A 14,773-nucleotide genomic window follows, 5' to 3' on the forward strand; every position below is an offset into this window, starting at 1 on the left:
AGGGGGGGTGTGCGTGTTGGCTTAGATTGGCATGGGTTGCGAGACTGGTATGGGTCTGTGTGTCATGTTATTCAGGGGGGTCACCATTGGTAGATGTCTCCCCGTAGTTACGGAGTGCATTTTGGTGCTCTAGAACAATAAATGAGGAAGAGGTTTAAAAGAACAATGTGAACATGTAAAAATCATAAACTTAAACAAACAGCTTGGGTTGTGGCTTGTGCTGCTGATTTTCGGGGTCGTGGTCTGCCTCCTCAGTCGGGGGCTGCGGGGTGTCCGGTTCCATTTCTAGGCACAAACGGCACCACTCGGGTTGGGTCCCAGGTCTGGGTAGGCATCTGGGCAGGGGTAGTGGGTGTTGAGTCCATGAGGCCCAGAGCGGAGAGGAGTGCAGGAGCCTCAGTTTCAGAGGAAAGTTTGTGCGTGGTCCCATCGTGGGTGACGATTAGCGATCTTGGTGCCCCCCATCTATATGTCACTCCTGCGGAGCGCAGTTGCCCTGTAAGTTGGCTCAGTGATTTGCGCCACTGAAGTGTGGCTCTGGTTAGGTCCTGGTAAAAGGATAAGTTAGAGTCCTCGAATGTGAGTGGGGTCCGACCCCTCAGGGCAGCCATGATTTGGGCCTACTCCTGTGGTAAGGAGCAGCGCAGGATTACATCCCCATCCAGGGGTGTTGTTGGTGATGCCCTTGTAGGGAGGCGGTATAACCCTGCCAGGGTGATCTTTTTGGCTACCTATGGAGGCAGTACGGAAGCCAAGAGCCTCCTGATGTAGTGCGGCATTTCTTCAACAGTTACTGTTGCGGGTATGCCCCGGATTTTAATGTGGTTCCATCTATATCTATCTTCATAGGCTGCCAGCTGTAGTGAAAATGCCTGCTGGGTAGATTGTAGTTGTAGGGTTGTCTTGTTCATTGTAGCCATTCCATTCTGCATATCCTGGATGGCACCCTCAGCTGTATGCACCCTGTCTGTGACCTGCTGTATACCTGTATGGAGAAGTGCTAGCTCTGCTGCCAGGATTCTCTGGAACTCATGCAGCATATTCTACAGGTCTTGTTTTGTAGCAGGAGCTGAGCCATCTGATGTGGCAGTAGCTGGGAGTTGGGAGCTCCGAGGTGCAGGCTGTTCCGGTGGCTTGTTCGGGACTGGCTGTGGAGAGGGAACAGAGGGGACTGGGCCTTCTGCGGCAGCCATCTTGGGGCGCACTTGGCGTTGTAGTAGTGTCCCTATATCCCCCTGTTCGGCCGGAGTACCTGGCTGAGATTTTTGGGATCGTCTCCCCATTGCTGCTTCAGTGCTGTGGGGGGCTGTCGCAGTCTTCCCTGTAGTAGCGGGAAGGTCGGTCAGACGGGACCCGAGGAGGAAAGTCTCCAGGCAGGGGAAGGCCGAGGGCGTGCAGGCTCCTGGCGTGCATTTCACTTTGGTCTGCTTCGGTGCGTACTTAAAAGGCATCGATCGACGCGGCAAGGGTTCCTGAGATTGATGAGGGTGGTTTGGAGGGTGAAGGGCTCCCGTCAGAGGTCTCAGTTTGTGGATTAGTATCGGCAGATCGGGAGCCGTTGGAAATGGCGTCTGTCTCGTCTCGCTCCCAAGCTCCGCCCCTGGATAAAGATTTAATGTATATACACTGAACAAAATTATAAACGCAACACTTTTGTTTTTGCACCCATTTTTCATGAGCTGAACTCAAAGATCTAAGACTTTTTCTATGAACACAAAAGGCCTATTTCTCTCAAATATTGTTCACAAATCTGTCTATATCTGTGTTAGTGAACACCTCTCCTTTGCCGAGATAATCCATCCACCTCACAGGTGTGGCATATCAAGATGCTGATTAGACACCATGATTATTCCACAGGTGTGCCTTAGGCTGGTCACAATAAAAGGCAACTTCAAAATGTGCAGTTTTACTGTATTGACTTACATTTGCCTTACACAGTGCAACACATATCCTTCACATAAAGTTGATCAGGTTGCTGATTTTAGCCTGTGGAATGTTGGTCCACTCCTCTTCAATGGCTGTGCGAAGATGCTGGATATTGGCAGGACCTGGTACATGCTGTCGTGTACGCCAATCCAGGGCATCCCAAACATGCTCAATGGGTGACATGTCCAGTGAGTATGCTGGCCATGCAGGAACTGGGATGTTTTCAGCTTCCAGGAATTGTGTACAGATCCTTGCAACATGGGGCCGTGTATCATCATGCTGCAACATAAGGTGATGGTCGTGGATGAACGGCACAACAATGGGCCTCAGGATCTCATCACGGTATCTCTGTGCATTCAAAATTCTATCAATAAAATGCACCTATGTTCGTTGTCCATAACATACGCCTGCCCGTACCATAACCCAACCACCACCATGGGCCACTCGACCCACAACGTTGAAATCAGCAAACCGCTCACCCACACAACACCATACACGCAGTCTGTCATCTGCCCTGTACAGTAAGAACTGGGATTCATCTGTGAAGAAAACACCGAACACCTCTCTAAAGTGCCAGTGTGAGCATTTGCCTATTTAAATAGACGTGCCGGTGTAGGGCTTATGTGAACAAAGGAAGGTGTGAAATAAAGTAAAATATTAGAGCCTATACCTTAGACTTTAAAATCCTCTTTTAGTATTATTAACCTTCCTGTATGTACCTTAAATAATGCATAAGAACATACATAGTGCAACCTATATAATAAAATTGAATAGGTATAGAACGAAATGCCAAATGGCAATTTACACTTTTCTGAGCTAATACATTTAGCTCAGATTCTTGCGCTTTGGGGTCCGTTAAGGCGACCCTCTCCCTTCTTTGTTATCCAGTGGTCCAGTCCTAGATAGGCATAGAGGGTGGCATATAGTGTAATACAGTTTTAGATTTAGTAATTAAATAAATATAGTGAATAGGTACTTACAAACCCAGAGCCAGAAATTAGGGTCACTTTTTTGACTGTAATATAATAGCAGTCAGTTTCCTTCACACGTGTGCGTTTCAGGGCCTGCCAGGGCACAGTGTCACACCAGTGCAACTCATATCTGGTGTAACAGTAGTGTACATTAAAAAAAAAAAAAACTAGAAATTTGACTGTGAAATAATAGCAGTCAGTTTCTTTCACACGTGTGCGTTTCAGGGCCTGCCAGGGCACAGTGTCACACCAGTGCAACTCATATCTGGTGTAACAGCAGTGTACATTTAAAAAAAAAAATACAGGGGCTTGTTGTCACCTTCCGGGGACCCTTGGTGTTATACGTGGCTGGGTGGAGGAAGAGACCTTCAATGACATCAGTGAGGACAAGGAACAGGACATGACTAGCTTTGTATCCAACCTTGTGCAAATGGGGAGTTTGCGGTTGTGCAAATGGACAGTTTGCGGTTGTTTGCGGTGGTTAAATGGGGAGTTTTGTCTGTCACTGTGAAGCGGGCGTAACCCTTACATTACCTGATTGATACAACATCATACCTGATGTTTTAAAGCATGTTATTCCAAACAATTTAGGAATGTTAGGTGATTTATGCCCTTTATTGATTAAAACAAGACTCTGCATCAACTATGTCATTTTCCATGGGAGTTTTGCCATGGATCCCCCTCCGGCATGCCACAGTCCAGGTGTTAGCCCCCCTGAAACAACTTTTCCATCACTATTGTGGCCAGAAAGAGTCCCTGTGGGTTTTAAAATTTGCCTGCCTATTGAAGTCTATGGCGGTTCGCCGGGTTCGCCCGTTCGCGAACATTTGCGGAAGTTTGCGTTCGCCATTCGCGAACGGAAAATTTTATGTTCGCAACATCACTATCCCTCAAAACTTGAGACATCTGTGGCATTGTGCTGTGTGATAAAACTGCACATTTTAGAGTGGTCTTTTATTGTGACCAGCCTAAGGCACACCTGTGCAAGAATCACTCTGTCTAATCAGCATCTTGATATGCCACACCTGTGATGTGGATGGATTATCTCGGCAAAGGAGAAGTGCTCACTAACACAGATTTAGACAGATTTGTAAATAATATTTGAGAGAAATAGGCCTTTTGTGTTCATAGAAAAAGTCTTAGATCTTTGAGTTCAGCTCATGAAAAATGGGGTCAAAAACAAAAGTGTTGCATTTATAATTTTGTTCAGTGTATATATATATATATATATATATATATATATATATATTTAGCTCTGGTTTCCCCCTCTGGATGTTTTTCTTCCAACAGAATAGATGCCATAGATGTGTGTCATATTGTATCTGCAATGATTCATTTCAAAGCATTCTATCGTCAGTCAGAGTGGGAATGCATGCTGATTGCACAGCAGGGTTTATTCTTTTCAGGTTTTAAAAACTGTGATTATGGTTGCAAACCAGTAACACCCATTCCTATAGCAATTTCACTAGATAACATGTGTGTTTAACTCGAAATTACTAAATAGTCACATAAAATGAAATGGGTTTAGCTGAATAAAAAAAAGAACAAAACTTACTTTAATAAATCACTTTAGTCAAGTTGGAAAACTTGCATGAAGTCAAAGGTGGAACATCTTGTACATGTAGAAGAATGATGTCCATCAATTATGGATGGGTTGGATAGATACTGTAATAATTCAATATAAATTTCTGCTTTGAGGGTGGGCTGATGTCAGACTGATTGCAGCCAAAACAAAGTTTGACATGTGCCCAAAACTTGGCCAGCACATAGTGTAGCAATAAATCATTTTCTTATGCTACCCTGGTACCTTTTCTAAAGCACAAGCACCGTAATTGGAAAAAAGTTTTTAAAGAGTATTGATTTAAGTCTATGGGGATTGGTGCATAGTAATTCAATCACATTCTCATTTTAACGCAGACACTCCATCTCCCTGAAGAGCTATTAAATTCTAGAATGTAATAGTTTAAAATGAATTAACAATTATCCTTTACATCCTTTTAAAAATTCAGCTGCAATTATGAACTACCAGGTGAAAATTACTTAATTTATCATTAGTGGGTGTGTTCGTGAAAGATGAACAAAAAATTATATATATATATATATATATATATATATATATATATATATATATATATATATATACACAGTGAGGGAAATAAGTATTTGACCCCCTGCTAATTTTCAAAGTTTGTCCACTGACAAAGACATTATCTTTTTTGACATGCGTTTTTCTTTTTTTTGTTGTTATTCTGTCTCTCACTGTTAAAATACACCTACCATTAAAATTAAAGACTGGTCATTTCTTCGGCAGTGGACAAACGTTCAAAATCAGCAGGGGATCAAATACTTTTTTCCCTCACTGTATATATATAACTAGAGTTGTCAACAGGGCTGGTGTACAAAAAAAAAAGCAGAGTGTCAAATATTTTTTATTTATTTAAAGTGTCACATAACAGTTTTGAAAGTTTGCCTAAAAGTTGCTTTGGAATTTCATCAAAGTTCCACTGCAATTATAATAAATACATAAAGCGTAAGCCTTACAACTTCATGTATGATTTGGAAAATGGCAAATATGGCAAAATTGTAATATGACTTAATTTTCAACTGCCTTGTTTAGTCATTGTTACTGATATCTGATGGGAAAAGGTCTTGAAATGCTTGCTTGAAGTGTATATACAAGAATATCTATAAAATAATATCCTCTAAGACCCTCTAAGACCCCCGCTTTTCTCAAGTCTTTACCAGAAAACATTAACAGGTGGCGAGCAGTTAAATTTTTTTTTAAAAAGCACTTTCCTGATTGGTTGGGGACACCAACCAATAAGGGAGAGTTATCTTGCTATCGATCTTCTAAACTAGGGTTCTCCAAACTCTGGCCCTTCAGATGTTGCTGAGCTACAGCTCCTATGATTCTCTGGCTCTCTATTTTATTCAAAGAATCATGGGAGCTGCAGTGCAGCATCATCTGGAGTGCCATTGTTTGGAGAACCCTAGTTTAGAAGATCGATAGCAAGATAACTCTCCCTTATTGGTTGATGTCCCCAACCAATCAGGAAAGTGCTTTTTAAAAAATATTTAACTGCTCGCCACCTGTTAATGTTTTCTGGTGAAGACTTGAGAAAAGCTTGCTTTATAGACATTGTCTGTATGAGGGATGGCTTCAGGCAACAATAATTTATACTGAATGGATGTGTGCTGGACCATTTATTTTTGTTTAGTTCTTCTTGGAGCGGAGCGCTTGTTGAGAGCTGAAATTATTTACTATTAAAAAAAATGTATAAAGAATAGCTAACATGTTTACTTACCTGAATATCTATTCCCACAACATCTGATATGGCACCAACAAGAACATTGAGAAGCTCTATCCAGTCCTGTCCATTTAAAAACGATGGGCTTGGCTTTCTACAATTCCCAAGTTGCACGCATACCCTAGAACTATATCTATATATTTCTAGTGAATGAGTGCAACTTGAGAATTGTAGAATTGTAGAAAGCCATGTCCATCAATTTTGAACAGACAGGTCTGGCTAGAGCTGTTCAATGTTCCATGTCGGATGTAATGAGAATAGATCTTTAGATAAGTAAGATAAGTAGATAAGTAAACATTTTAGTTATTCTTTATATATTTTCAATAAGAAACAATTTAAACAACAGAATGTATTTTTTTTTACTTAAACATTTCATGGTTTAAAAAAAATATGTATAGGGTATGGTGGCATTTGGAGTTACAATTAAGCACCCTAACAAATATTTATGCTGTTTTCCTAACACTAAAGTGTCCCTCGGCTCCTGCAGCCCCTCACCAGTCCCTCGTGCGGCCATGTAAAGGTTTTTTTAGTGCAAATGGCCCTTGGTGCAGGGTCAGGCTTTGCCACCTCCAAAGTTAGACAGTTGGGAAAATCTAATTTGACCTTCCATATCCTGTGGCATCCCCAGTATTCATCAAAACACAAGGTATAGAGAGCACAATATAAATCAAAATAATCTAGTGGAATTTCTAAGTCAATGCTCCAATTCTATTATCCACAAGTAAATTGGTGTAAAGAGCTGCTAAATACAATAAAAAACCTTCCCAAGTTTTAAAACATCTTATAAGACACAAAATAGAATCAACTATGTATCAGCGATTAGTGAATATACCCCTATCTTTGAACTTAGGGGTTAGCACAGAAAATGTCTATCATACAAAGAGTTCCAATTCCAGTCTTATTTTGTGGGTATTTTCAAAAGTCCGCAGGGATTAGTTGCTGCAACAGTAGCTTTAGTAGTCTTTATACGTATCCAAAACCTTTAAAATAGAAAAGATACTGACATAGCGTAATATAGTTGCAACTTTATTTCCCATATGAAAAAAATCCCACATAAGAAGAACTCTTACTTAAGTAAAACAGTCAATTCTCTACTAGCGAACGGCGAATGCAAACTTCCGCAAATGTTCGTGAACAGGCGAACCAGGCGAACCGCCATAGACTTCAATAGGCAGGCGAATTTTAAAACCCACAGGGACTCTTTCTGGCCACAATAGTGATGGAAAAGTTGTTTCAAGGGGACTAACACCTGGACTGTGGCATGCCGGAGGGGGATCCATGGCAAAACTCCCATGGAAAATTACATAGTTGATGCAGAGTCTGGTTTTAATCCATAAAGGGCATAAATCACCTAACATTCCTAAATTGTTTGGAATAACATGCTTTAAAACATCAGGTATGATGTTGTATCGATCAGGTAGTGTAAGGGTTACGCCCGCTTCACAGTGACAGACCAAACTCCCCATTTAACGCACCGTAAACAACCGCAAACAGTCCATTTGCACAACCGCAAACTCCCCATTTGCACAAGGTTGGATACCGATCGATGGTTCGATATTCTAAGCCCTCTCTGATTTACTGTACACGACTATTCGATATTCCCACAAATTTTATATAGCATTTTATGTTTGTTTGAGACCACCTTAAAAATATTGTATATCGCTAAAAATCATGATCACTATATACTTTCTCTACAAACCTCTAAAACGAACCAAACTACTCATCCATTCGCTATACCACTTTATCCCACCTAGAACTAGTGCCCAGTTAAAATACTTGACTCTTACTTACCCACACTCAGTCATGCCACACACATTTCACCACTACTCTCACTGAATCCCTCTGACTATGGCTAAATTCATCTTCTACATCAGAACACTACTCCTAAGATTGGGTTGTATCCATGTCTCGGGTCTTTCATTTAGAATAGGGGCAGCTTCGGTCTCCTTCAACACTGACACTCCAGTGCATATTATTAAAAGATTGGGCAGATGGAAATCCTCAGTCTACAACCGATATATTCCTCATCCCGAGAAAGAAATGAGGAAAGCTTTTAAAAGTTTGGCTTTGTAAATTTTATGCAATAAGTGTGTTTTTCTTTAATACCTTTTCACCCTCTTTGCATGAACCCGATTTACATATATTACTAATATGTTTCTGAACATTTATATTATATTATTCACTCACTCACTCTCTTGGCCTGCCTAAGACATCATGCTGCCTAGGTCCAACAATAAATGACTATGGGGATAATGTATAATAAACACAGGTTACTGGCTATGGGGGGGATAATGTATAATAAACACAGGTTACTGGCTATGGGAGGGATACTGTATAATAAACACAGGTTACTGGCTATGGGAGGATAATGTATACTAAGCACAGGTTACTGGCTATGGGGGGATAATGTATAATAAACACAGGTTACTGACTATGGGAGGATAATGTATAATAAACACAGGTCACTGGCAATGGGGGGATAATGTATAATAAACACAGGTTACTGGCTATGGGGGGATAATATATAATAAACACAGGTTACTGGCTATGGAGTGATAATGTATAATAAACACAGGTTACTGGCTATGGGAGGATAATGTATAATAAACACAGGTTACTGGCTATTTGGGGATAATGTATAATAAACACAGGTTACTGGCTATGGGGATACTGTATAATAAACACAGGTTACTGGCAATGGGGGGATAATGTATAATAAACACAGGTTACTGGCTATGGGGGGATAATGTATAATAGACACAGGTTACTGGCTATGGGGGATAATGTATAATAAACACAGGTTACTGGCTATGGAGGATAATGTATTGCAACTTTCATTGAAGTTGGGCAAGTTGACAAATGTGCCGTGCATGGCACATGTGTGTAATCTGATCGTACAACGCTTTGTACATAAGTACACAGGCTTACAGGACGTCCTGAAGTAGGCCAGGAAGGTGTGTGGCCATTTCAGGCGTTCCTACACGGCCATGGCGCACTTTTCACATATCCAGCGGCAAAACAACATGCCAGTGAGGTGCTTGATTTGCGACAGCCCGACACGTTTCAACACTCCTAATGTTCGACCGCCTGCTCCAACAAGAAAAAGCCGTTAACAACTATTTGTATGACCGGGTTCTAGGACAGCCTCTGCGGAGCTGGGAATTTTTTGCCACGTTACTGGACGCTCATGCGCAATGCCTGTAGGCTCATGCGTCCTTTTGAGGAGGTGACAAACCTAGTCAGTCACACCGAAGGCACCATCAGCGACATCATACCATTTGTTTTCTTCCTGGAGCGTGCCCTGCGAAGAGTGCTGGATCAGGCCGTAGATGAGCGTGAAGAGGAAGAGTTGTGGTCACCATCACCCTCAGAAACAGCCTTATCAGCATCGCTTGCTGGACCTGCGGCAACACTGGAAGAGGATTGTGAGGAAGAGGAGTCAGAGGAGGAATGTGGCTTTGAGGAGGAGGAGGAAGACCAACCACAACAGGCATCCCAGGGTGCTTGTTGTCATCTATCTGGTACCCGTGGTGTTGTACGTGGCTGGGGGGAAGAACATACCTTCAGTGAGCTCACTGAGGACGAGGAACGGGACATGAGTAGCTCGGCATCCAACCTTGTGCAAATGGGGTCTTTCATGCTGTCGTGCCTATTGAGAGACCCTCGTATAAAAAGGCTGAAGGAGAATGACCTGTACTGGGTGTCCACGCTACTAGACCCCTGGTATAAGCAGAAAGTGCCTGAAATGTTACCGAATTACCGCAAGTCGGAAAGGATGCAGCAGTTCCAAAGTAAATTAAAAAGTATGCTTTACACAGCGTATAAGGGTGATGTCACAGCACAACGGGAATCTAACAGGGGAAGAGGTGAAAGTAATCCTCCTCCTCCCACGACCACGCCGGCAAGGACAGGACGCTTTACAGACGTGTTGTTGATGGAGGACATGCGGAGTCCTACGCATCGCCACAGCCGTTCGGGGTCCACCCTCAGAGAATGACTCGACTGACAGGTAGCAGACTACCTCGCCTTAACTGCAGATATCGACACTCTGAGGAGCGATGAACCCCTTGACTACTGGGTGTGCAGGCTTGACCTGTGGCCTGAGCTATCCCAATTTGCGATAGAACTTTTGCCTGCCCCGCTTCAAGTGTCCTGTCAGAAAGGACCTTCAGTGCAGCAGGAGGTATTGTCACTGAGAAGAGAAGTCGCCTAGGTCAAAAAAGTCTAGATTACCTCACCTTTATTAAGATGAATGAGGGATGGATCCCGAAGGGACTGACAGTGGGCGATACATTCGACTAAAAAAGGCCTGATGAGGGGGACGTAACAGGGATTAAACTGATAAGAATAGTACTACTTAACACACCACTCCTATCTGGTGGCACATTAGATTGCATGCGCAGTGCCCCAAATTTGAAGTAGGAGGACCGACCAAGCATCTTTTTCTATCTCCCGGTTCCTAAAATCTATGCCATATACACGTCCCCTGATAGGGAACATAACAGGGATTAAACTGATAAGAATAGTACTACTTAACACACCACTCCTATATGGTGGCACATTAAAATACACGCTCAGTGCACCAAATTTGAAGTAGGAGGACCAACCAAGCATCTTTTTCCATCTCCCGGTTCCTAAAATCGATGCCATATACACGTCCCCTGATAGGGGACGTAACAGGGATTAAGCTGATAAGAATAGTACTACTTAACACACCACTCCTATCTGGTGGCACATTAGATTGCACGCGCAGTGCCCCAAAGTTGAAGTAGGAGGACCGACCAAGCATCTTTTTTCTTCTCCCGATTCCTAAAATCGATGCCATATACACGTCCCCTGATAGGGGACATTACAGGGATTAAACTGATAGGAATATTACTACTTAACACACCTTATAATAACGCAGAGAGAGGCAACACAGAGAGAGGAGTCTGAAGAAGAGGAGTTAGAGGAGGAAGGTGGCTTTGAGGAGGTGGAAGACCAAACACAGCAGGTGTCCCAGGTATGCTTGTTGTCACCTTTCGGGGACCCTTGGTGTTGTACGTGGCTGGGTGGAGAAAGAGACCTTCAATGACATCAGTGAGGACAAGGAACGGGACATGGTTAGCTTGGTATTTAACCTTGTGCAAATGGGGAGTTTGCGCTTGTACAAATGGACTGTTTGCGGTTGTTTGCGGTGCGTTAAATGGGGAGTTTGGTCTGTCACTGTGAAGCGGGCGTAACCCTTACACTACCTGATCGATACAACATCATACCTGATGTTTTAAAGCACGTTATTCCAAACAATTTAGGAATGTTAGGTGATTTATGCCCTTTATGGATTAAAACCAGCATCAACTATGTAATTTTCCATGGGAGTTTTGCCATGGATCCCCCTCCGGCATGCCACAGTCCAGGTGTTAGTCCCCTTGAAACAACGTTTCCATCACTATTGTGGCCAGAAAGAGTCCCTGTGAGTTTTAAAATTCACCTGCCTATTGAAGTCTATGGCGGTTCGCCCGGTTCGCCTGTTCGCAAACATTTGCGGAAATTCGCATTCGCCATTTGTGAACGGAAAATTTGATGTTCGCGACATCTCTAATTTGAACGGATCAGGTCCATCATATGTAAAAGGACGGTCTGATCTCAATTAAGTAAAAACAGTTAATTGTATTTCAAAATGTATGTAAGGGGAATTAATCTGAGATCTATGTTTCAATATATGCACATGTATAAATATGAAAGCCGTAAGGATGAAAATGTATATTTATATGTAATTTTGAAGATGAAAATATAACTGCAATTATGGAGCATAAAGAATTACAAAATACTTAAATACATTAACGGTTTTCTAATTGAAAGGTGTTTATATACACCTACAGTCCCCCAAGACACTTCATCTTGAAAAAGCTCAGATTAACGAGCGAAACGCGTAGATCGTGTTTTTGGCAGGACTTTTGAATCTGCAGTGATTATAGTAGTACCTGGGAGTTGGCGTTTTCGTGAGAGACCGATCTAAGTGCACAAGACTGGTTTGAAAAATCTACATCCACGAAGCGGTAATAATCAACTCTCCAACCAATACTCTGTTTAAATCACGCTTTTACTGTGAATCTTAGAAAAAAGCTTCACCATATTTCATTGTAAGAGTTCTTCTTATGTGGGATTTTTTCATATGGGAAATAAAGTTGTAACTATATTACGCTATGTCAGTATCTTTTCTAATTTAAAGGTTTTGGATACGTATAAAGACACATATGTGCTACTGTTGCAGCAACTAAACCCTGCGGACTTGTGAAAATACCCACAAAATAAGACTGGAATTGGAACTCTTTGTATGATAGAGATTTTCTGTGCTAACCCCTAAGTTTAAAGATAGGGGTATATTCACTAAGCGCTGATACATCGTTTATTCTATCCCCAGTATTCATATTGGGGGGGTGGGGGCACATGAGGGGCCAAGGACAAAAGTAGGGGGGCAATTATAAAACGTGTATATATGTGTGTACATATATATATATATATATATATATACACACACACACACACACACAGGGTTTGACAAATTCCAGGCACCAGGTCACCATGACGATGACGCTAAGCTGTGCAGGAAACACTGAAGCTGGCCGCCGCTTGGAGCAGTAACCTTCCTGCAGTTCCTCTCTGCTCCCTTGCATGCTGTTTAGTGAAATTACGTTACTCCAGCCTGGGCATCACTACAGAGAGCTCGCAGGGGAGCAGAGAGAAACTGCAGGAAGATTAGAGAGGAGCCCCACTGGACACCAGGGAAAGATACACTCAGCTCTCCCAAAGGTATGGAGGCTGGGTGGATTTAAATTAAAACAAAAATAGCAATTTGTAAGTGTGTGAGAAAATGTGTGTGTCTGTCAGTTTGTGTGTGAATGTGTCTTAGAGTGTGTGTGTGTGTCTCAGTCAGAGAGTATGTGCCTGTCAGTGAGTGTATGTTTAGGTACCTGCCTCCTCTGATCGCATGAGGAAGGTGTTTTTGCAAACCTTTTTTCTGACACCATGCCAGTTTCGTTGCGGCTGGACCCGCCTCCATGGCTGAGTTTATCAATGACAAGACAAGCTCACTGATACACACACAAGCTCATTAAAGACAAGCTCACTGATACACACACAAGCTCAGTAAAAACAAGCTCACTTACACACACACACTCACTACAGACAAGCTCACTGACACACACACAAGCTCACTACAGACATGTTCACTGACACACAATCTCACTACAGACAAGCTTACTGATACACACACAAGCTCACTACAGACAAGCTCAGGTACAGGGAAGTTCACAAGATGAGAGGTATCTCTCTTGGAGCTCAAGCACTTACACAGACTGACCCATACAAACCTATACAAACTCACCGCATGATGAAGGGGGGCCATGGCCCCCTCTGCCCCCCTCCCCCCTAGTGACGCCCCTAAATACTTAAATACTTCTACTAATAATAATAGTAGTAAAAGTAATAATAATAATAATAATACCTGCAACCCGGAGAGAGCACAAGAGAACCAAACACGATCCTCACTGATCAAGCTGACTACACAGCAAGGCTAAATAAAATCTTTGTGGCATTCTGGCGCAGGCTGGCACGGCGCCTACACATCCCAGACGAAATCAATCGTGACAATCACTCCTCACTGCAACCACGAGGTGGGCACAAAATGGCCTGCGCAAAGCGAGTACAACAGAGCATACGTTCCTGTCCACCCCTACAAGCCCGACCGCAATCTCGCTTAACCACTCGGAGTAACAAGTCTCCTTCTGGGCAGGGGAGCATACCGGAACGAAATCCGACCCACCGTCCACATACCCACAGGAGCATCGGGAGAACGAGGCTCCGGAGGGCCCACGGTCCCCCCACGTATGGGAAAGGGACCCGAGGACACAGGGAAGTGCTCTCTGCTACAACCCGGGCAGGAGGATCTGAGCAGGTGCAGCCCCTTTATGACAGCCGGTCGGGACGGAACCGACCGAGGAGTCCACGCAATACACCCACAGCACCCTGGAGAACACTCACCCAAGAGACTGTACTACTCTGCAAGCAGTTGACCATAACAGCTCCCAGCCAGACACCTGCATCACCTGCAACACCCACGCACAAGCGGGGCATCGGCTGAACGGGCCACACTGGTAAGGCTCCAACCCTCCAACGCGAGTAGAGGGCAGGTCGGAGGACTGACACGCGAGCCATGCATACTCGCAAGCCGGGACTTTCTCCTGCAGACACCGCTGACCAGGTCTTGCCTAGTATGCACCCCTCAGAAGCACCTGAACTAATGCTACCTTACGTTAGTTTATATTTTAGGTTTGCATATATTACATGTTTAGTTGATGACAATATGTCGCTGATTTAATGCCATGCCTACAAGGAACCGTGTTCACACTTTCCGCCAGCTAGGCAGGGTAATGACCGACCTAATTGCACATTAGAATTAAAGCTTGTTGATAGACCAAAGCAGGGTGACTTAAACCGTAACCCGACTCAGTGGATGGGCGGTGCTAGCCTGCACTCGGAATGTTTATGTACCTATAGTATGTTGTTAGCCTATGTTTTCCATGCCTA

At 43.2% G+C, this 14,773-nt stretch overlaps 1 protein-coding gene across 1 annotated transcript in view; it reads right to left on the reverse strand.

Annotated features, from left to right (window-relative positions):
- The window catches only part of TRHDE (thyrotropin releasing hormone degrading enzyme), a 768,585-nt gene that overhangs the window by 314,337 nt on the left and 439,475 nt on the right, over positions 1-14,773 (reverse strand). The window lies entirely within an intron of this gene.

This window comes from Pelobates fuscus, chromosome 3 (genome assembly GCF_036172605.1).
Source record: "Pelobates fuscus isolate aPelFus1 chromosome 3, aPelFus1.pri, whole genome shotgun sequence".
Lineage (NCBI taxonomy): Eukaryota > Metazoa > Chordata > Amphibia > Anura > Pelobatidae > Pelobates > Pelobates fuscus.